The sequence below is a fragment of the Oncorhynchus keta genome, unplaced genomic scaffold, assembly GCF_023373465.1.
Source record: "Oncorhynchus keta strain PuntledgeMale-10-30-2019 unplaced genomic scaffold, Oket_V2 Un_scaffold_9243_pilon_pilon, whole genome shotgun sequence".
NCBI classification, from domain to species: domain Eukaryota; kingdom Metazoa; phylum Chordata; class Actinopteri; order Salmoniformes; family Salmonidae; genus Oncorhynchus; species Oncorhynchus keta.
The window spans coordinates 270,001-295,789 of NW_026291013.1; the positions used below are offsets into that span (position 1 = coordinate 270,001).

Here is a 25,789-nt window from a genome sequence, read left to right on the forward strand (position 1 = left end):
GTAGCCCTACCCAGCCCAGTGTAGCCCTACCCAGCCCAGCCCACTGTAGCCCTACCCAGCCCAGCCCATTGTAGCCCTGCACAGCCCAGCCCACTGTAGCCCTGCACAGCCCAGCCCACTGTAGCCCTACCCAGCCCAGCCCACTGTAGCCCTACCCAGCCCAGCCTACTGTAGCCTTACCCAGCCCAGTCCAGTGTAGACCTACACAGCCCAATCCAGTGTAGACCTACCCAGCCCACCGTTGCCCTACCCAGCCCAGCTTACTGTCGCCTTACCCAGCCCAGCGTAGCCCTACCTAGCCCACTATAGCCCTACCCAGCCCACTGTAGCCCTACCCAGCCTACTGTAGCCTTACCCAGCCCAGTGTAGCCCTACTCAGCCTACTGTAGCCTTACCCAGCCCAGCCCAGTGTAGCCCTACCCAGCCCAGTGTAGCCCTACCCAGCCCAGTGTAGCCCTACCCAGCCTACTGTAGCCCTACCCAAGCCCAGCCCTGCCCAGTGTAGCCCAGCCTACCTAGCTATATTGCTGGTAACACTCCACAGAGAAATCATGTCCTACCACAGACAGACAGAGAATAGCACTATCCACCAGGGATGACCAATGACATGCCAGTCTGGAGTCAGTGAATAGCCAGCTCCAGCAGTCCTCTCTCAGTCGACCTCTGTGTCAGGACAGGAGCAGTTATCAATCAGTCAGTGTGTGTGTGTGGGGGGGTTACATAGAACAGGCAGACTTCCAGGACCAGAGAGAGAGGGCATGCCGACTAAGGGACCCCGCAAGGGACTGGGAGATACAGTGTTTCTCTGGAGGTAGAGAGAGACTGGGGAGGTACAGTATGTGTTTCTCTGGAGGTAGAGAGAGACTGGGGAGGTACAGTATGTGTTTCTCTGGAGGTAGAGAGAGACTGGGGAGGTACAGTATGTGTTTCTCTGGAGGTAGAGAGAGACTGGGGAGGTACAGTATGTGTTTCTCTGGAGGTAGAGAGGGACTGGGGAGATACAGTATGTGTTTCTCTGGAGGTAGAGAGAGACTGGGGAGATACAGTGTTTCTCTGGAGGTAGAGAGGGACTGGGGAGGTACAGTATGTGTTTCTCTGGAGGTAGAGAGAGACTGGGGAGATACAGTATGTGTTTCTCTGGAGGTAGAGAGAGGGACTGGGGAGATACAGTGTTTCTCTGGAGGTAGAGAGGGACTGGGGAACTGGTAAACAGACTCAGATAGGATCTCATGTGACTCAGAGTTAAAGTAACATTTTGTTCTGTTAAAAAAAACATTACTTTGCTTTCTGAGGTTAATGCAACAATCTCATCAAACCAAAATAAATTGCAGTATGTTTGGAGCAAAACGATGAAAGTAAAACCCATTAAAGATAATTAGTAGACTAAAGAGAGAGAGAGTGTTTTGAATAGTATACCCAGAAATTGTATCTGCGGAATTCAATTCGGAGCTCAGCTAGGGTTGATGAAATCTCTCTCTGTGAACTAGTCTTCCTTTTCAGAAGACCTCTATGTGCTCAACACGAAAACACCTGATACACAGACAGGCATTAACTTACATACCCTGGCTACTCACAAGTAGTGCACTATGTGGGGGGAAAGGGGGAAATTTGGGACGCACACCTAAAGTCAGACAGACACGCCTTTCAGCCCTGTGTCTATGAAGGGAAAACAATGTGTCTGGTTGTTAGGTAGAAATAAATGTCTGTTTCCATTGGAGAGCTGAGTTGTTTCTGTTCAGGTAGAACACTTCCTTCTATTGGAGAGCTGAGTTGATTCTGTTCAGGTAGAACACTTCCTTCCATTGGAGAGCTGAGTTGATTCTGTTCAGGTAGAACACTTCCTGCCATTGGAGAGCTGAGTTGATTCTGTTCAGGTAGAACACTTCCTTCTATTGGAGAGCTGAGTTGATTCTGTTCAGGTAGAACACTTCCTTCCATTGGAGAGCTGAGTTGATTCTGTTCAGGTAGAACACTTCCTTCCATTGGAGAGCTGAGTTGATTCTGTTCAGGTAGAACACTTCCTTCCATTGGAGAGCTGAGTCGTTTCTGTTCAGGTAGAACACTTCCTTCCATTGGAGAGCTGAGTTGATTCTGTTCAGGTAGAACACTTCCTTCTATTGGAGAGCTGAGTTGATTCTGTTCAGGTAGAACACTTCCTTCTATTGGAGAGCTGAGTTGATTCTGTTCAGGTAGAACACTTCCTTCTATTGGAGAGCTGAGTTGATTCTGTTCAGGTAGAACACTTCCTTCCATTGGAGAGCTGAGTTGATTCTGTTCAGGTAGAACACTTCCTTCCATTGGAGAGCTGAGTTGATTCTGTTCAGGTAGAACACTTCCTTCCATTGGAGAGCTGAGTTGATTCTGTTCAGGTAGAACACTTCCTTCCATTGGAGAGCTGAGTTGATTCTGTTCAGGTAGAACACTTCCTTCCATTGGAGAGCTGAGTTGATTCTGTTCAGGTAGAACACTTCCTTCTATTGGAGAGCTGAGTTGATTCTGTTCAGGTAGAACACTTCCTTCTATTGGAGAGCTGAGTTGATTCTGTTCAGGTAGAACACTTCCTTCTATTGGAGAGCTGAGTTGATTCTGTTCAGGTAGAACACTTCCTGCCATTGGAGAGCTGAGTTGATTCTGTTCAGGTAGAACACTTCCTTCTATTGGAGAGCTGAGTTGATTCTGTTCAGGTAGAACACTTCCTTCTATTGGAGAGCTGAGTTGATTCTGTTCAGGTAGAACACTTCCTGCCATTGGAGAGCTGAGTTGATTCTGTTCAGGTAGAACACTTCCTTCTATTGGAGAGCTGAGTTGATTCTGTTCAGTTAGAACACTTAATGGTAATGTTAATGTTCAGTAACAGGTCATGTTCAGTAGCTAGGAGGGGTGGGTTGAAGCCTGACACAATCCACAGAGACAGGTAATGTTCAGTAACAGGTCATGTTCAGTAGCGAGGAGGGGTGGGTGGAAACCTGACACTCCACAGAGACAGGTAATGTTCAGTAACAGGTCATGTTCAGTACCTAGGAGGGGGTGGGTGGAAGCCTGACACTCCACAGAGACAGGTAATGTTCAGTAGCTAGGAGGGGGTGGGTGGAAGCCTGACATACACACCCCCCTCCCACCTGACTAGCTGGGTTGTATAGTAACAGGTGATCTGTTCTCTGCATCATGCTCAGTGGGGTTTCACTGGCAGAGAGGAGAAAGGAGCCAGCATCAAGCTGATCTTCATTTAGACCCTGTAGCTGTTGGCAGGGTGAGGGGTGACAGGGTCGGTCGGACGGACGGACGGACAGAGACAGAGAGACAGAGAGAGAGAGAGAGACAGAGAGAGAGAGAGAGAGAGAGAGAGAACGCAAGAGAGCGAGAGTGTGTGTGTAAATATGGTGTGTGTAGGTGGGGTGCTCCAGGAGTTGCCCTTTAAAGGTTCTTCTCCTCGCCGTCACCCCCCACCCCTTTCCCCTCACATCACCCAGTGACAACACATCAGGGGGGGTGTCGTCCCCTCCTCACCCTCTCATAGCCTCAGCAGACTCTCTGGGGTAAATACTAATTACCCCTCTATCCAACACACACAAGTTGGTTAGAGAGTAGGGCTGACCCCATTTAGTCGACTGGTCAATGGGCTGTTGGTCAGCTGAGATTTCTTTAGCCAAACAGTAGTACAAATATATATAATAATATCATGGTGTACAAGACGCCTGTCTGATTGACACCTGGATGATTGGACTGATCCATTGTGGAGAGGCCGTGGGGGATGGAACAGTCCATCACTAAGACATGTCTGATTGGACTGATCCATTGTGGAGGCCGTGGGGGATGGAACAGTCCATCACTAAGACATGTCTGATTGGACTGATCCATTGTGGAGAGGCCGTGGGGGATGGAACAGTCCATCACTAAGACATGTCTGATTGGACTGATCCATTGTGGAGAGGCCGTGGGGGATGGAACAGTCCATCACTAAGACATGTCTGATTGGACTGATCCATTGTGGAGAGGCCGTAGGGGATGGAACAGTCCATCACTAAGACATGTCTGATTGGACTGATCCATTGTGGAGGCCGTGGGGGATGGAACAGTCCATCACTAAGACATGTCTGATTGGACTGATCCATTGTGGAGGCCGTGGGGGATGGAACAGTCCATCACTAAGACATGTCTGATTGGACTGATCCATTGTGGAGGCCGTGGGGGATGGAACAGTCCATCACTAAGACATGTCTGATTGGACTGATCCATTGTGGAGGCCGTGGGGGATGGAACAGTCCATCACTAAGACATGTGCTACTGAAATTCTATATGGTTACATTACATAAAAACAATGGTGCAACACTAATAAAAAATATTATTTTATAACAAATGCGCTTGGATAGGCGGTCGCTGTCCGCGGTTCTGAAACATCAGTGCGCTGTTGAATTGGTGCCTTTTCCTGGACCATGTTGCTATGTAGATAATAGCGGAGTTAACCAGCATATTGGTGTTGAGAACAATGTGGCGGAGACAGCAGTGGGGTGAGGAGACGAGGAAACAGCCCAGTGGAGTGAGGAGACGAGGAAACAGCCCAGTGGAGTGAGGAGACGAGGAAACAGCCCAGTGGAGTGAGGAGAAGAGGAAACAGCCCAGTGGAGTGAGGAGACGAGGAAACAGCCCAGTGGAGTGAGGAGACGAGGAAACAGCCCAGTGGAGTGAGGAGACGAGGAAACAGCCCAGTGGAGTGAGGAGACGAGGAAACAGCCCAGTGGAGTGAGGAGACGAGGAAAAGAGCACTTCCTCCTCAATTGTGTTAAACAATTAAAAGGCAAGGAAACGCCAACTTAATTAGGTCTATAATCAATAGCCTAACTGTTAAATGTGACTGGCTTTAATAAATCATCCATTTATACACTACATTTATACACAAAAATATGTGGACACCCCTTCAAATGAGTGGAATTCGGGCTATTTCAACTACACCCATTGCTGACAGGTGTATAATATTGGGGACACTGCCATGCAATCTCCATAGACAAAAACACGGGCAGTCGAATGGCATCACTGAAGAGCTCCGTGACTATTGATGTGATTATGCTACGCTACAGGTCAGGTCCTATTGATGTGATTATGCTACGCTACAGGTCAGGTCCTATTGATGTGATTATGCTACGCTACAGGTCAGGTCCTATTGATGTGATTATGCTACGCTACGCTACAGGTCAGGTCCTATTGATGTGATTATGCTACGCTACAGGTCAGGTCCTATTGATGTGATTATGCTACGCTACAGGTCAGGTCCTATTGATGTGATTATGCTACAGGTCAGGTCCTATTGATGTGATTATGCTACGCTACAGGTCAGGTCCTATTGATGTGATTATGCTACTCTACAGGTCAGGTCCTATTGATGTGATTACGCTACGCTACGCTACGCTATAGGTCAGGTCCTATTGATGTGACTATGCTACGCTACAGGTCAGGTCCTATTGATGTGATTATGCTACGCTACAGGTCAGGTCCTATTGATGTGATTATGCTACGCAACAGGTCAGGTCCTATTGATGTGATTATGCTACGCTACAGGTCAGGTCCTATTGATGTGATTATGCTACGCTACAGGTCAGGTCCTATTGATGTGATTACGCTACAGGTCAGGTCCTATTGATGTGATTATGCTACGCTACAGGTCAGGTCCTATTGATGTGATTATGCTACGCTACAGGTCAGGTCCTATTGATGTGATTATGCTACGCTACAGGTCAGGTCCTATTGATGTGATTATGCTACGCTACAGGTCAGGTCCTATTGATGTGATTATGCTACGCTACAGGTCAGGTCCTATTGATGTGATTACGCTACGCTACGCTACAGGTCAGGTCCTATTGATGTGACTATGCTACGCTACAGGTCAGGTCCTATTGATGTGATTATGCTACGCTACAGGTCAGGTCCTATTGATGTGACTATGCTACAGGTCAGGTCCTATTGATGTGATTATGCTACGCTACAGGTCAGGTCCTATTGATGTGATTACGCTATGCTACAGGTCAGGTCCTATTGATGTGATTACGCTACGCTACAGGTCAGGTCCTATTGATGTGATTATGCTACGCTACAGGTCAGGTCCTATTGATGTGATTATGCTACGCTACAGGTCAGGTCCTATTGATGTGATTATGCTACGCTACAGGTCAGGTCCTATTGATGTGATTATGCTACACTACAGGTCAGGTCCTATTGATGTGATTATGCTACGCTACAGGTCAGGTCCTATTGATGTGATTACGCTACGCTACAGGTCAGGTACTATTGATGTGATTATGCTACAGGTCAGGTCCTATTGATGTGACTATGCTACGCTACAGGTCAGGTCCTATTGATGTGATTATGCTACGCTACAGGTCAGGTCCTATTGATGTGATTATGCTACGCTACAGGTCAGGTCCTATTGATGTGATTATGCTACGCTACAGGTCAGGTCCTATTGATGTGATTATGCTACGCTACAGGTCAGGTCCTATTGATGTGATTATGCTACGCTACAGGTCAGGTCCTATTGATGTGATTATGCTACGCTACAGGTCAGGTCCTATTGATGTGATTATGCTACGCTACGCTACAGGTCAGGTCCTATTGATGTGATTATGCTACGCTACAGGTCAGGTCCTATTGATGTGATTATGCTACGCTACAGGTCAGGTCCTATTGATGTGATTATGCTACGCTACAGGTCAGGTCCTATTGATGTGATTATGCTACGCTACAGGTCAGGTCCTATTGATGTGATTATGCTACTCTACAGGTCAGGTCCTATTGATGTGATTACGCTACGCTACGCTACGCTATAGGTCAGGTCCTATTGATGTGACTATGCTACGCTACAGGTCAGGTCCTATTGATGTGATTATGCTACGCTACAGGTCAGGTCCTATTGATGTGATTATGCTACGCAACAGGTCAGGTCCTATTGATGTGATTATGCTACGCTACAGGTCAGGTCCTATTGATGTGATTATGCTACGCTACAGGTCAGGTCCTATTGATGTGATTACGCTACAGGTCAGGTCCTATTGATGTGACTATGCTACGCTACAGGTCAGGTCCTATTGATGTGATTATGCTACGCTACAGGTCAGGTCCTATTGATGTGATTATGCTACGCTACAGGTCAGGTCCTATTGATGTGATTATGCTACGCTACAGGTCAGGTCCTATTGATGTGATTATGCTACGCTACAGGTCAGGTCCTATTGATGTGATTACGCTACGCTACAGGTCAGGTCCTATTGATGTGATTATGCTACGCTACAGGTCAGGTCCTATTGATGTGATTATGCTACGCTACAGGTCAGGTCCTATTGATGTGACTATGCTACAGGTCAGGTCCTATTGATGTGATTATGCTACGCTACAGGTCAGGTCCTATTGATGTGATTACGCTATGCTACAGGTCAGGTCCTATTGATGTGATTACGCTACGCTACAGGTCAGGTCCTATTGATGTGATTATGCTACGCTACAGGTCAGGTCCTATTGATGTGATTATGCTACGCTACAGGTCAGGTCCTATTGATGTGATTATGCTACGCTACAGGTCAGGTCCTATTGATGTGATTATGCTACACCTACAGGTCAGGTCCTATTGATGTGATTATGCTACGCTACAGGTCAGGTCCTATTGATGTGATTATGCTACGCTACAGGTCAGGTACTATTGATGTGATTATGCTACAGGTCAGGTCCTATTGATGTGACTATGCTACGCTACAGGTCAGGTCCTATTGATGTGATTATGCTACGCTACAGGTCAGGTCCTATTGATGTGATTATGCTACGCTACAGGTCAGGTCCTATTGATGTGATTATGCTACGCTACAGGTCAGGTCCTATTGATGTGATTATGCTACGCTACAGGTCAGGTCCTATTGATGTGATTATGCTACGCTACAGGTCAGGTCCTATTGATGTGATTATGCTACAGGTCAGGTCCTATTGATGTGATTATGCTACGCTACAGGTCAGGTCCTATTGATGTGATTATGCTACGCTACAGGTCAGGTCCTATTGATGTGATTACGCTACGCTACAGGTCAGGTCCTATTGATGTGATTATGCTACAGGTCAGGTCCTATTGATGTGATTATGCTACGCTACAGGTCAGGTCCTATTGATGTGATTATGCTACGCTACAGGTCAGGTCCTATTGATGTGATTATGCTACGCAACAGGTCAGGTCCTATTGATGTGATTATGCTACGCTACAGGTCAGGTCCTATTGATGTGATTATGCTACGCTACAGGTCAGGTCCTATTGATGTGATTACGCTACAGGTCAGGTCCTATTGATGTGACTATGCTACGCTACAGGTCAGGTCCTATTGATGTGATTATGCTACGCTACAGGTCAGGTCCTATTGATGTGATTATGCTACGCTACAGGTCAGGTCCTATTGATGTGATTATGCTACGCTACAGGTCAGGTCCTATTGATGTGATTATGCTACGCTACAGGTCAGGTCCTATTGATGTGATTACGCTACGCTACGCTACAGGTCAGGTCCTATTGATGTGACTATGCTACGCTACAGGTCAGGTCCTATTGATGTGATTATGCTACGCTACAGGTCAGGTCCTATTGATGTGACTATGCTACAGGTCAGGTCCTATTGATGTGATTATGCTACGCTACAGGTCAGGTCCTATTGATGTGATTACGCTATGCTACAGGTCAGGTCCTATTGATGTGATTACGCTACGCTACAGGTCAGGTCCTATTGATGTGATTATGCTACGCTACAGGTCAGGTCCTATTGATGTGATTATGCTACGCTACAGGTCAGGTCCTATTGATGTGATTATGCTACGCTACAGGTCAGGTCCTATTGATGTGATTATGCTACACTACAGGTCAGGTCCTATTGATGTGATTATGCTACGCTACAGGTCAGGTCCTATTGATGTGATTACGCTACGCTACAGGTCAGGTACTATTGATGTGATTATGCTACAGGTCAGGTCCTATTGATGTGACTATGCTACGCTACAGGTCAGGTCCTATTGATGTGATTATGCTACGCTACAGGTCAGGTCCTATTGATGTGATTATGCTACGCTACAGGTCAGGTCCTATTGATGTGATTATGCTACGCTACAGGTCAGGTCCTATTGATGTGATTATGCTACGCTACAGGTCAGGTCCTATTGATGTGATTATGCTACGCTACAGGTCAGGTCCTATTGATGTGATTATGCTACAGGTCAGGTCCTATTGATGTGATTATGCTACGCTACAGGTCAGGTCCTATTGATGTGATTATGCTACGCTACAGGTCAGGTCCTATTGATGTGATTACGCTACGCTACAGGTCAGGTCCTATTGATGTGATTATGCTACAGGTCAGGTCCTATTGATGTGATTATGCTACGCTACAGGTCAGGTCCTATTGATGTGATTATGCTACGCTACAGGTCAGGTCCTATTGATGTGATTACGCTACGCTACAGGTCAGGTCCTATTGATGTGATTATGCTACAGGTCAGGTCCTATTGATGTGATTACGCTACGCTACGCTACGCTACAGGTCAGATCCTATTGATGTGACTATGCTACGCTACAGGTCAGGTCCTATTGATGTGATTATGCTACGCTACAGGTCAGGTCCTATTGATGTGATTATGCTACGCTACAGGTCAGGTCCTATTGATGTGATTATGCTACGCTACAGGTCAGGTCCTATTGATGTGATTATGCTACAGGTCAGGTCCTATTGATGTGATTATGCTACGCTACAGGTCAGGTCCTATTGATGTGATTATGCTACGCTACAGGTCAGGTCCTATTGATGTGATTACGCTACGCTACGCTACAGGTCAGGTCCTATTGATGTGATTATGCTACAGGTCAGGTCCTATTGATGTGATTATGCTACGCTACAGGTCAGGTCCTATTGATGTGACTATGCTACAGGTCAGGTCCTATTGATGTGATTATGCTACGCTACAGGTCAGGTCCTATTGATGTGATTATGCTACGCTACAGGTCAGGTCCTATTGATGTGATTATGCTACGCTACAGGTCAGGTCCTATTGATGTGATTTACGCTACGCTACGCTACAGGTCAGGTCCTATTGATGTGACTATGCTACGCTACAGGTCAGGTCCTATTGATGTGATTATGCTACGCTACAGGTCAGGTCCTATTGATGTGATTACGCTACGCTACAGGTCAGGTCCTATTGATGTGATTACGCTACGCTACAGGTCAGGTCCTATTGATGTGATTATGCTACGCTACAGGTCAGGTCCTATTGATGTGATTACGCTACGCTACAGGTCAGGTCCTATTGATGTGATTATGCTACAGGTCAGGTCCTATTGATGTGATTATGCTACGCTACAGGTCAGGTCCTATTGATGTGATTACGCTACGCTACAGGTCAGGTCCTATTGATGTGATTATGCTACGCTAGAGGTCAGGTCCTATTGATGTGATTATGCTACAGGTCAGGTCCTATTGATGTGATTACGCTACGCTACGCTACAGGTCAGGTCCTATTGATGTGATTACGCTACAGGTCAGGTCCTATTGATGTGATTATGCTACGCTACAGGTCAGGTCCTATTGATGTGATTACGCTACGCTACAGGTCAGGTCCTATTGATGTGATTACGCTACGCTACAGGTCAGGTCCTATTGATGTGATTACGCTACAGGTCAGGTCCTATTGATGTGATTACGCTACAGGTCAGGTCCTATTGATGTGACTACGCTACGCTACAGGTCAGGTCCTATTGATGTGATTATGCTACGCTACAGGTCAGGTCCTATTGATGTGATTACGCTACGCTACGCTACAGGACAGGTCCTATTGATGTGATTATGCTACTCTACAGGTCAGGTCCTATTGATGTGATTATGCTACGCTACAGGTCAGGCAGGTCCTATTGATGTGATTATGCTACGCTACAGGTCAGGTCCTATTGATGTGATTATGCTACTCTACAGGTCAGGTCCTATTGATGTGATTATGCTACGCTACAGGTCAGGTCCTATTGATGTGATTATGCTACGCTACAGGTCAGGTCCTATTGATGTGACTATGCTACGCTACAGGTCAGGTCCTATTGATGTGATTATGCTACAGGTCAGGTCCTATTGATGTGATTATGCTACGCTACAGGTCAGGTCCTATTGATGTGATTATGCTACGCTACAGGTCAGGTCCTATTGATGTGACTATGCTACGCTACAGGTCAGGTCCTATTGATGTGATTATGCTACGCTACAGGTCAGGTCCTATTGATGTGATTATGCTACGCTACAGGTCAGGTCCTATTGATGTGATTATGCTACGCTACAGGTCAGGTCCTATTGATGTGATTACGCTACGCTACGCTACGCTACAGGTCAGGTCCTATTGATGTGACTATGCTACGCTACAGGTCAGGTCCTATTGATGTGATTATGCTACGCTACAGGTCAGGTCCTATTGATGTGATTATGCTACGCTACAGGTCAGGTCCTATTGATGTGATTATGCTACAGGTCAGGTCCTATTGATGTGATTATGCTACGCTACAGGTCAGGTCCTATTGATGTGATTATGCTACGCTACAGGTCAGGTCCTATTGATGTGATTACGCTACGCTACAGGTCAGGTCCTATTGATGTGATTATGCTACGCTACAGGTCAGGTCCTATTGATGTGATTACGCTACGCTACAGGTCAGGTCCTATTGATGTGATTACGCTACGCTACAGGTCAGGTCCTATTGATGTGATTATGCTACGCTACAGGTCAGGTCCTATTGATGTGATTATGCTACAGGTCAGGTCCTATTGATGTGATTATGCTACAGGTCAGGTCCTATTGATGTGATTATGCTACGCTACAGGTCAGGTCCTATTGATGTGATTACGCTACGCTACGCTACAGGTCAGGTCCTATTGATGTGATTATGCTACGCTACAGGTCAGGTCCTATTGATGTGATTATGCTACGCTACAGGTCAGGTCCTATTGATGTGATTACGCTACGCTACAGGTCAGGTCCTATTGATGTGATTATGCTACAGGTCAGGTCCTATTGATGTGATTATGCTACGCTACAGGTCAGGTCCTATTGATGTGATTACGCTACGCTACAGGTCAGGTCCTATTGATGTGATTATGCTACGCTACAGGTCAGGTCCTATTGATGTGATTACGCTACGCTACAGGTCAGGTCCTATTGATGTGATTATGCTACAGGTCAGGTCCTATTGATGTGATTATGCTACGCTACAGGTCAGGTCCTATTGATGTGATTATACGCTACGCTACAGGTCAGGTCCTATTGATGTGATTATGCTACGCTACAGGTCAGGTCCTATTGATGTGATTATGCTACGCTACAGGTCAGGTCCTATTGATGTGATTACGCTACAGGTCAGGTCCTATTGATGTGATTACGCTACGCTACAGGTCAGGTCCTATTGATGTGATTATGCTACGCTACAGGTCAGGTCCTATTGATGTGATTACGCTACGCTACAGGTCAGGTCCTATTGATGTGATTATGCTACGCTACAGGTCAGGTCCTATTGATGTGATTATGCTACGCTACAGGTCAGGCAGGTCCTATTGATGTGATTATGCTACGCTACAGGTCAGGTCCTATTGATGTGATTATGCTACTCTACAGGTCAGGTCCTATTGATGTGATTATGCTACGCTACAGGTCAGGTCCTATTGATGTGACTATGCTACGCTACAGGTCAGGTCCTATTGATGTGACTATGCTACGCTACAGGTCAGGTCCTATTGATGTGATTATGCTACAGGTCAGGTCCTATTGATGTGATTATGCTACGCTACAGGTCAGGTCCTATTGATGTGACTATGCTACGCTACAGGTCAGGTCCTATTGATGTGACTATGCTACGCTACAGGTCAGGTCCTATTGATGTGATTACGCTACGCTACAGGTCAGGTCCTATTGATGTGATTATGCTCAGGTCAGGTCCTATTGATGTGATTATGCTACGCTACAGGTCAGGTCCTATTGATGTGATTACGCTACGCTACAGGTCAGGTCCTATTGATGTGATTATGCTACGCTACAGGTCAGGTCCTATTGATGTGATTATGCTATGCTACAGGTCAGGTCCTATTGATGTGATTACGCTACGCTACGCTACAGGTCAGGTCCTATTGATGTGATTACGCTACAGGTCAGGTCCTATTGATGTGATTACGCTACGCTACAGGTCAGGTCCTATTGATGTGACTACGCTACGCTACAGGTCAGGTCCTATTGATGTGATTATGCTACGCTACAGGTCAGGTCCTATTGATGTGATTATGCTACACTACAGGTCAGGTCCTATTGATGTGATTATGCTACGCTACAGGTCAGGTCCTATTGATGTGATTATGCTACGCTACAGGTCAGGTCCTATTGATGTGATTATGCTACGCTACAGGTCAGGTCAGGTCCTATTGATGTGATTATGCTACGCTACAGGTCAGGTCCTATTGATGTGATTATGCTACTCTACAGGTCAGGTCCTATTGATGTGACTATGCTACGCTACAGGTCAGGTCCTATTGATGTGATTATGCTACGCTACAGGTCAGGTCCTATTGATGTGATTATGCTACAGGTCAGGTCCTATTGATGTGATTATGCACAGGTCAGGTCCTATTGATGTGATTATGCTACGCTACAGGTCAGGTCCTATTGATGTGACTATGCTACGCTACAGGTCAGGTCCTATTGATGTGACTATGCTACGCTACAGGTCAGGTCCTATTGATGTGACTATGCTACGCTACAGGTCAGGTCCTATTGATGTGATTATGCTACGCTACAGGTCAGGTCCTATTGATGTGATTACGCTACAGGTCAGGTCCTATTGATGTGATTATGCTACGCTACAGGTCAGGTCCTATTGATGTGATTATGCTACGCTACAGGTCAGGTCCTATTGATGTGATTATGCTACGCTACAGGTCAGGTCCTATTGATGTGACTATGCTACGCTACAGGTCAGGTCCTATTGATGTGATTATGCTACGCTACAGGTCAGGTCCTATTGATGTGATTATGCTACGCTACAGGTCAGGTCCTATTGATGTGATTATGCTACGCTACGCTACAGGTCAGGTCCTATTGATGTGATTACGCTACGCTACGCTACAGGTCAGGTCCTATTGATGTGATTATGCTACGCTACAGGTCAGGTCCTATTGATGTGATTACGCTACACTACAGGTCAGGTCCTATTGATGTGATTACGCTACGCAACAGGTCAGGTCCTATTGATGTGATTATGCTACGCTACAGGTCAGGTCCTATTGATGTGATTACGCTACGCTACAGGTCAGGTCCTATTGATGTGATTACGCTACGCTACAGGTCAGGTCCTATTGATGTGATTATGCTACACTACAGGTCAGGTCCTATTGATGTGATTATGCTACGCTACAGGTCAGGTCCTATTGATGTGATTATGCTACGCTACAGGTCAGGTCCTATTGATGTGATTATGCTACGCTACGCTACAGGTCAGGTCCTATTGATGTGATTACGCTACGCTACGCTACAGGTCAGGTCCTATTGATGTGATTATGCTACGCTACAGGTCAGGTCCTATTGATGTGATTATGCTACGCTACAGGTCAGGTCCTATTGATGTGATTATGCTACGCTACAGGTCAGGTCCTATTGATGTGATTATGCTACGCTACAGGTCAGGTCCTATTGATGTGATTATGCTACGCTACGCTACAGGTCAGGTCCTATTGATGTGATTACGCTACGCTACGCTACAGGTCAGGTCCTATTGATGTGATTATGCTACAGGTCAGGTCCTATTGATGTGATTATGCTACGCTACAGGTCAGGTCCTATTGATGTGATTACGCTACGCTACAGGTCAGGTCCTATTGATGTGATTACGCTACGCTACAGGTCAGGTCCTATTGATGTGATTATGCTACGCTACGCTACGCTACGCTACAGGTCAGGTCCTATTGATGTGATTACGCTACGCTACGCTACAGGTCAGGTCCTATTGATGTGACTATGCTACGCTACAGGTCAGGTCCTATTGATGTGATTATGCTACGCTACAGGTCAGGTCCTATTGATGTGATTACGCTACGCTACAGGTCAGGTCCTATTGATGTGATTACGCTACGCTACAGGTCAGGTCCTATTGATGTGATTATGCTACGCTACAGGTCAGGTCCTATTGATGTGATTACGCTACACTACAGGTCAGGTCCTATTGATGTGATTATGCTACAGGTCAGGTCCTATTGATGTGATTATGCTACGCTACAGGTCAGGTCCTATTGATGTGATTATGCTACGCTACAGGTCAGGTCCTATTGATGTGATTATGCTACGCTACAGGTCAGGTCCTATTGATGTGATTATGCTACAGGTCAGGTCCTATTGATGTGATTATGCTACGCTACAGGTCAGGTCCTATTGATGTGATTATGCTACGCTACAGGTCAGGTCCTATTGATGTGATTATGCTACGCTACAGGTCAGGTCCTATTGATGTGATTACGCTACGCTACGCTACAGGTCAGGTCCTATTGATGTGATTACGCTACGCTACAGGTCAGGTCCTATTGATGTGATTATGCTACGCTACAGGTCAGGTCCTATTGATGTGATTACGCTACGCTACAGGTCAGGTCCTATTGATGTGATTATGCTACGCTACAGGTCAGGTCTTATTGATGTGATTATGCTACAGGTCAGGTCCTATTGATGTGATTATGCTACGCTACAGGTCAGGCAGGTCCTATTGATGTGATTATGCTACGCTACAGGTCAGGTCCTATTGATGTGATTATGCTACTCTACAGGTCAGGTCCTATTGATGTGATTATGCTACGCTACAGGTCAGGTCCTATTGATGTGATTACGCTACACTACAGGTCAGGTCCTATTGATGTGATTATGCTACAGGTCAGGTCCTATTGATGTGATTATGCTACGCTACAGGTCAGGTCCTATTGATGTGATTATGCTACGCTACGCTACAGGTCAGGTCCTATTGATGTGATTACGCTACGCTACAGGTCAGGTCCTATTGATGTGATTATGCTACGCTACAGGTCAGGTCCTATTGATGTGATTACGCTACGCTACAGGTCAGGTCCTATTGATGTGATTATGCTACGCTACAGGTCAGGTCCTATTGATGTGATTATGCTACGCTACAGGTCAGGTCCTATTGATGTGATTATGCTACGCTACAGGTCAGGTCCTATTGATGTGATTATGCTACGCTACAGGTCAGGTCCTATTGATGTGATTATGCTACGCTACAGGTCAGGTCCTATTGATGTGATTATGCTACGCTACAGGTCAGGTCCTATTGATGTGATTATGCTACGCTACAGGTCAGGTCCTATTGATGTGATTATGCTACGCTACAGGTCAGGTCCTATTGATGTGATTATGCTACGCTACAGGTCAGGTCCTATTGATGTGATTATGCTACGCTACAGGTCAGGTCCTATTGATGTGATTATGCTACGCTACAGGTCAGGTCCTATTGATGTGATTACGCTACAGGTCAGGTCCTATTGATGTGACTATGCTACGCTACAGGTCAGGTCCTATTGATGTGATTATGCTACGCTACAGGTCAGGTCCTATTGATGTGATTATGCTACGCTACAGGTCAGGTCCTATTGATGTGATTATGCTACGCTACAGGTCAGGTCCTATTGATGTGATTTATGCTACGCTACAGGTCAGGTCCTATTGATGTGATTATGCTACGCTACAGGTCAGGTCCTATTGATGTGATTACGCTACACTACAGGTCAGGTCCTATTGATGTGATTATGCTACGCAACAGGTCAGGTCCTATTGATGTGATTATGCTACGCTACAGGTCAGGTCCTATTGATGTGATTACGCTACGCTACAGGTCAGGTCCTATTGATGTGATTACGCTACGCTACAGGTCAGGTCCTATTGATGTGATTATGCTACGCTACAGGTCAGGTCCTATTGATGTGATTATGCTACGCTACAGGTCAGGTCCTATTGATGTGATTACGCTACGCTACAGGTCAGGTCCTATTGATGTGATTACGCTACGCTACAGGTCAGGTCCTATTGATGTGATTATGCTACGCTACAGGTCAGGTCCTATTGATGTGATTATGCTACGCTACAGGTCAGGTCCTATTGATGTGATTATGCTACGCTACAGGTCAGGTCCTATTGATGTGATTATGCTACGCTACAGGTCAGGTCCTATTGATGTGATTATGCTACGCTACGCTACAGGTCAGGTCCTATTGATGTGATTATACGCTACGCTACAGGTCAGGTCCTATTGATGTGATTATGCTACAGGTCAGGTCCTATTGATGTGATTATGCTACGCTACAGGTCAGGTCCTATTGATGTGATTACGCTACGCTACAGGTCAGGTCCTATTGATGTGATTACGCTACGCTACAGGTCAGGTCCTATTGATGTGATTATGCTACGCTACGCTACGCTACAGGTCAGGTCCTATTGATGTGATTATTACGCTACGCTACAGGTCAGGTCCTATTGATGTGATTATGCTACGCTACAGGTCAGGTCCTATTGATGTGATTATGCTACGCTACAGGTCAGGTCCTATTGATGTGATTATACGCTACGCTACAGGTCAGGTCCTATTGATGTGATTATACGCTACGCTACAGGTCAGGTCCTATTGATGTGATTATGCTACGCTACAGGTCAGGTCCTATTGATGTGATTACGCTACACTACAGGTCAGGTCCTATTGATGTGATTATGCTACAGGTCAGGTCCTATTGATGTGATTATGCTACGCTACAGGTCAGGTCCTATTGATGTGATTATGCTACGCTACAGGTCAGGTCCTATTGATGTGATTATGCTACGCTACAGGTCAGGTCCTATTGATGTGATTACGCTACACTACAGGTCAGGTCCTATTGATGTGATTATGCTACAGGTCAGGTCCTATTGATGTGATTATGCTACGCTACAGGTCAGGTCCTATTGATGTGATTACGCTACGCTACAGGTCAGGTCCTATTGATGTGATTACGCTACGCTACGCTACAGGTCAGGTCCTATTGATGTGATTACGCTACGCTACAGGTCAGGTCCTATTGATGTGATTATGCTACGCTACAGGTCAGGTCCTATTGATGTGATTACGCTACGCTACAGGTCAGGTCCTATTGATGTGATTACGCTACGCTACAGGTCAGGTCTTATTGATGTGATTATGCTACAGGTCAGGTCCTATTGATGTGATTATGCTACGCTACAGGTCAGGTCCTATTGATGTGATTATGCTACGCTACAGGTCAGGTCCTATTGATGTGATTATGCTACTCTACAGGTCAGGTCCTATTGATGTGATTATGCTACGCTACAGGTCAGGTCCTATTGATGTGATTATGCTACACTACAGGTCAGGTCCTATTGATGTGATTATGCTACAGGTCAGGTCCTATTGATGTGATTATGCTACGCTACAGGTCAGGTCCTATTGATGTGATTACGCTACGCTACGCTACAGGTCAGGTCCTATTGATGTGATTACGCTACGCTACAGGTCAGGTCCTATTGATGTGATTATGCTACGCTACAGGTCAGGTCCTATTGATGTGATTATGCTACGCTACAGGTCAGGTCCTATTGATGTGATTATGCTACGCTACAGGTCAGGTCCTATTGATGTGATTATGCTACGCTACAGGTCAGGTCCTATTGATGTGATTATGCTACGCTACAGGTCAGGTCCTATTGATGTGATTATGCTACGCTACAGGTCAGGTCCTATTGATGTGATTATGCAACGCTACAGGTCAGGTCCTATTGATGTGATTATGCTACGCTACAGGTCAGGTCCTATTGATGTGATTATGCTACGCTACAGGTCAGGTCCTATTGATGTGATTATGCTACGCTACAGGTCAGGTCCTATTGATGTGATTATGCTACGCTACAGGTCAGGTCCTATTGATGTGATTATGCTACGCTACAGGTCAGGTCCTATTGATGTGATTATGCTACGCAACAGGTCAGGTCCTATTGATGTGATTATGCTACGCTACAGGTCAGGTCCTATTGATGTGATTATGCTACGCTACAGGTCAGGTCCTATTGATGTGATTATGCTACGCTACAGGTCAGGTCCTATTGATGTGATTACGCTACGCTACGCTACAGGTCAGGTCCTATTGATGTGACTATGCTACGCTACAGGTCAGGTCCTATTGATGTGATTATGCAGGTCAGGTCCGCTACAGGTCAGGTCCTATTGATGTGATTATGCTACAGGTCAGGTCCTATTGATGTGATTATGCTACGCTACAGGTCAGGTCCTATTGATGTGATTACGCTACGCTACAGGTCAGGTCCTATTGATGTGATTATGCTACGCTACAGGTCAGGTCCTATTGATGTGATTATGCTACGCTACAGGTCAGGTCCTATTGATGTGATTATGCTACGCTACAGGTCAGGTCCTATTGATGATGATTATGCTACGCTACAGGTCAGGTCCTATTGATGTGATTATGCTACGCTACAGGTCAGGTCCTATTGATGTGATTATGCTACGCTACAGGTCAGGTCCTATTGATGTGATTACGCTACGCTACAGGTCAGGTCCTATTGATGTGATTATGCTACGCTACAGGTCAGGTCCTATTGATGTGATTACGCTACACTACAGGTCAGGTCCTATTGATGTGATTACGCTACGCTACAGGTCAGGTCCTATTGATGTGATTATGCTACGCTACAGGTCAGGTCCTATTGATGTGATTATGCTACGCTACAGGTCAGGTCCTATTGATGTGATTACGCTACGCTACAGGTCAGGTCCTATTGATGTGATTATGCTACGCTACAGGTCAGGTCCTATTGATGTGATTATGCTACGCTACAGGTCAGGTCCTATTGATGTGATTATGCTACGCTACAGGTCAGGTCCTATTGATGTGATTATGCTACGCTACGCTACAGGTCAGGTCCTATTGATGTGATTACGCTACGCTACGCTACAGGTCAGGTCCTATTGATGTGATTATGCTACGCTACAGGTCAGGTCCTATTGATGTGATTATGCTACGCTACAGGTCAGGTCCTATTGATGTGATTATGCTACGCTACAGGTCAGGTCCTATTGATGTGATTATGCTACGCTACAGGTCAGGTCCTATTGATGTGATTATGCTACGCTACAGGTCAGGTCCTATTGATGTGATTATGCTACGCTACGCTACAGGTCAGGTCCTATTGATGTGATTATGCTACAGGTCAGGTCCTATTGATGTGATTATGCTACGCTACAGGTCAGGTCCTATTGATGTGATTACGCTACGCTACAGGTCAGGTCCTATTGATGTGATTACGCTACGCTACAGGTCAGGTCCTATTGATGTGATTATGCTACGCTACAGGTCAGGTCCTATTGATGTGATTATGCTACGCTACGCTACAGGTCAGGTCCTATTGATGTGATTATGCTACAGGTCAGGTCCTATTGATGTGATTATGCTACGCTACAGGTCAGGTCCTATTGATGTGATTATGCTACAGGTCAGGTCCTATTGATGTGATTATGCTACGCTACAGGTCAGGTCCTATTGATGTGATTATGCTACGCTACAGGTCAGGTCCTATTGATGTGATTATGCTACGCTACAGGTCAGGTCCTATTGATGTGATTACGCTACGCTACAGGTCAGGTCCTATTGATGTGATTATGCTACAGGTCAGGTCCTATTGATGTGATTATGCTACGCTACAGGTCAGGTCCTATTGATGTGATTACGCTACGCTACAGGTCAGGTCCTATTGATGTGATTATGCTACGCTACAGGTCAGGTCCTATTGATGTGATTATGCTACGCTACAGGTCAGGTCCTATTGATGTGATTACGCTACGCTACGCTACAGGTCAGGTCCTATTGATGTGATTACGCTACAGGTCAGGTCCTATTGATGTGATTACGCTACGCTACAGGTCAGGTCCTATTGATGTGACTACGCTACGCTACAGGTCAGGTCCTATTGATGTGATTATGCTACGCTACAGGTCAGGTCCTATTGATGTGATTACGCTACGCTACAGGTCAGGTCCTATTGATGTGATTATGCTACGCTACAGGTCAGGTCCTATTGATGTGATTATGCTACGCTACAGGTCAGGTCCTATTGATGTGATTATGCTACGCTACAGGTCAGGTCCTATTGATGTGATTATGCTACGCTACAGGTCAGGTCCTATTGATGTGATTATGCTACTCTACAGGTCAGGTCCTATTGATGTGATTATGCTACGCTACAGGTCAGGTCCTATTGATGTGACTATGCTACGCTACGCTACAGGTCAGGTCCTATTGATGTGATTATGCTACGCTACAGGTCAGGTCCTATTGATGTGATTATGCTACAGGTCAGGTCCTATTGATGTGATTATGCTACGCTACAGGTCAGGTCCTATTGATGTGATTATGCTACGCTACAGGTCAGGTCCTATTGATGTGATTATGCTACGCTACAGGTCAGGTCCTATTGATGTGATTATGCTACGCTACAGGTCAGGTCCTATTGATGTGATTATGCTACGCTACAGGTCAGGTCCTATTGATGTGATTACGCTACAGGTCAGGTCCTATTGATGTGATTATGCTACGCTACAGGTCAGGTCCTATTGATGTGATTATGCTACGCTACAGGTCAGGTCCTATTGATGTGATTATGCTACGCTACAGGTCAGGTCCTATTGATGTGATTATGCTACGCTACAGGTCAGGTCCTATTGATGTGATTATGCTACGCTACAGGTCAGGTCCTATTGATGTGATTATGCTACGCTACAGGTCAGGTCCTATTGATGTGATTGACGCTACAGGTCAGGTCCTATTGATGTGATTACGCTACGCTACGCTACAGGTCAGGTCCTATTGATGTGATTATGCTACGCTACAGGTCAGGTCCTATTGATGTGATTACGCTACACTACAGGTCAGGTCCTATTGATGTGATTACGCTACGCAACAGGTCAGGTCCTATTGATGTGATTATGCTACGCTACAGGTCAGGTCCTATTGATGTGATTACGCTACGCTACAGGTCAGGTCCTATTGATGTGATTACGCTACGCTACAGGTCAGGTCCTATTGATGTGATTATGCTACACTACAGGTCAGGTCCTATTGATGTGATTATGCTACGCTACAGGTCAGGTCCTATTGATGTGATTATGCTACGCTACAGGTCAGGTCCTATTGATGTGATTATGCTACGCTACAGGTCAGGTCCTATTGATGTGATTACGCTACGCTACGCTACAGGTCAGGTCCTATTGATGTGATTATGCTACGCTACAGGTCAGGTCCTATTGATGTGATTATGCTACGCTACAGGTCAGGTCCTATTGATGTGATTATGCTACGCTACAGGTCAGGTCCTATTGATGTGATTATGCTACGCTACGCTACAGGTCAGGTCCTATTGATGTGATTACGCTACGCTACGCTACAGGTCAGGTCCTATTGATGTGATTATGCTACGCTACAGGTCAGGTCCTATTGATGTGATTATGCTACGCTACAGATCAGGTCCTATTGATGTGATTACGCTACGCTACAGGTCAGGTCCTATTGATGTGATTACGCTACGCTACAGGTCAGGTCCTATTGATGTGATTATGCTACGCTACGCTACGCTACGCTACAGGTCAGGTCCTATTGATGTGATTATGCTACGCTACAGGTCAGGTCCTATTGATGTGATTATGCTACGCTACAGGTCAGGTCCTATTGATGTGATTATGCTACGCTACAGGTCAGGTCCTATTGATGTGATTATACGCTACGCTACAGGTCAGGTCCTATTGATGTGATTACGCTACGCGCTACAGGTCAGGTCCTATTGATGTGATTATGCTACGCTACAGGTCAGGTCCTATTGATGTGATTACGCTACACTACAGGTCAGGTCCTATTGATGTGATTATGCTACAGGTCAGGTCCTATTGATGTGATTATGCTACGCTACAGGTCAGGTCCTATTGATGTGATTATGCTACGCTACAGGTCAGGTCCTATTGATGTGATTATGCTACGCTACAGGTCAGGTCCTATTGATGTGATTATGCTACGCTACAGGTCAGGTCCTATTGATGTGATTATGCTACGCTACAGGTCAGGTCCTATTGATGTGATTATGCTACGCTACAGGTCAGGTCCTATTGATGTGATTACGCTACGCTACAGGTCAGGTCCTATTGATGTGATTACGCTACGCTACGCTACAGGTCAGGTCCTATTGATGTGATTACGCTACGCTACAGGTCAGGTCCTATTGATGTGATTATGCTACGCTACAGGTCAGGTCCTATTGATGTGATTACGCTACGCTACAGGTCAGGTCCTATTGATGTGATTACGCTACGCTACAGGTCAGGTCCTATTGATGTGATTATGCTACAGGTCAGGTCCTATTGATGTGATTATGCTACGCTACAGGTCAGGTCCTATTGATGTGATTATGCTACGCTACAGGTCAGGTCCTATTGATGTGATTATGCTACGCTACAGGTCAGGTCCTATTGATGTGATTATGCTACGCTACAGGTCAGGTCCTATTGATGTGATTACGCTACACTACAGGTCAGGTCCTATTGATGTGATTATGCTACAGGTCAGGTCCTATTGATGTGATTATGCTACGCTACAGGTCAGGTCCTATTGATGTGATTACGCTACGCTACAGGTCAGGTCCTATTGATGTGATTACGCTACGCTACAGGTCAGGTCCTATTGATGTGATTATGCTACGCTACAGGTCAGGTCCTATTGATGTGATTACGCTACGCTACAGGTCAGGTCCTATTGATGTGATTATGCTACGCTACAGGTCAGGTCCTATTGATGTGATTATGCTACGCTACAGGTCAGGTCCTATTGATGTGATTATGCTACGCTACAGGTCAGGTCCTATTGATGTGATTATGCTACGCTACAGGTCAGGTCCTATTGATGTGATTATGCTACGCTACAGGTCAGGTCCTATTGATGTGATTATGCTACGCTACAGGTCAGGTCCTATTGATGTGATTATGCTACGCTACAGGTCAGGTCCTATTGATGTGATTATGCTACGCTACAGGTCAGGTCCTATTGATGTGATTATGCTACGCAACAGGTCAGGTCCTATTGATGTGATTATGCTACGCTACAGGTCAGGTCCTATTGATGTGATTATGCTACGCTACAGGTCAGGTCCTATTGATGTGATTACGCTACAGGTCAGGTCCTATTGATGTGACTATGCTACGCTACAGGTCAGGTCCTATTGATGTGATTATGCTACGCTACAGGTCAGGTCCTATTGATGTGATTATGCTACGCTACAGGTCAGGTCCTATTGATGTGATTATGCTGCTACGCTACAGGTCAGGTCCTATTGATGTGATTACGCTACGCTACGCTACAGGTCAGGTCCTATTGATGTGATTATGCTACGCTACAGGTCAGGTCCTATTGATGTGATTACGCTACACTACAGGTCAGGTCCTATTGATGTGATTACGCTACGCAACAGGTCAGGTCCTATTGATGTGATTATGCTACGCTACAGGTCAGGTCCTATTGATGTGATTACGCTACGCTACAGGTCAGGTCCTATTGATGTGATTACGCTACACTACAGGTCAGGTCCTATTGATGTGATTATGCTACGCTACAGGTCAGGTCCTATTGATGTGATTATGCTACGCTACAGGTCAGGTCCTATTGATGTGATTATGCTACGCTACGCTACAGGTCAGGTCCTATTGATGTGATTACGCTACGCTACAGGTCAGGTCCTATTGATGTGATTATGCTACGCTACAGGTCAGGTCCTATTGATGTGATTACGCTACGCTACAGGTCAGGTCCTATTGATGTGATTATGCTACGCTACAGGTCAGGTCCTATTGATGTGATTATGCTACGCTACAGGTCAGGTCCTATTGATGTGATTATGCTACGCTACGCTACAGGTCAGGTCCTATTGATGTGATTACGCTACGCTACGCTACAGGTCAGGTCCTATTGATGTGATTATGCTACAGGTCAGGTCCTATTGATGTGATTATGCTACGCTACAGGTCAGGTCCTATTGATGTGATTATGCTACGCTACAGGTCAGGTCCTATTGATGTGATTACGCTACGCTACAGGTCAGGTCCTATTGATGTGATTATGCTACGCTACGCTACAGGTCAGGTCCTATTGATGTGATTATGCTACGCTACGCTACAGGTCAGGTCCTATTGATGTGATTATGCTACGCTACAGGTCAGGTCCTATTGATGTGATTATGCTACGCTACAGGTCAGGTCCTATTGATGTGATTATGCTACGCTACGCTACAGGTCAGGTCCTATTGATGTGATTACGCTACGCTACGCTACAGGTCAGGTCCTATTGATGTGATTATGCTACGCTACAGGTCAGGTCCTATTGATGTGATTACGCTACACTACAGGTCAGGTCCTATTGATGTGATTATGCTACAGGTCAGGTCCTATTGATGTGATTATGCTACGCTACAGGTCAGGTCCTATTGATGTGATTATGCTACGCTACAGGTCAGGTCCTATTGATGTGATTATGCTACGCTACAGGTCAGGTCCTATTGATGTGATTACGCTACACTACAGGTCAGGTCCTATTGATGTGATTATGCTACAGGTCAGGTCCTATTGATGTGATTATGCTACGCTACAGGTCAGGTCCTATTGATGTGATTACGCTAC

At 45.8% G+C, this 25,789-nt stretch overlaps 1 protein-coding gene and 1 long non-coding RNA gene across 3 annotated transcripts in view; one reads left to right on the forward strand and one right to left on the reverse strand.

Annotated features, from left to right (window-relative positions):
* homer2 (homer scaffold protein 2) overlaps positions 1-25,789 on the reverse strand; it is a 113,119-nt gene that overhangs the window by 71,150 nt on the left and 16,180 nt on the right. The window lies entirely within an intron of this gene.
* On the forward strand, positions 756-2,830 carry LOC127929632 (uncharacterized). The gene is made up of 8 exons (XR_008135607.1): positions 756-956; positions 999-1,021; positions 1,060-1,784; positions 1,830-1,919; positions 2,100-2,234; positions 2,460-2,594; positions 2,640-2,774; positions 2,820-2,830. It is a non-coding gene; the product is annotated as an uncharacterized LOC127929632 (long non-coding RNA).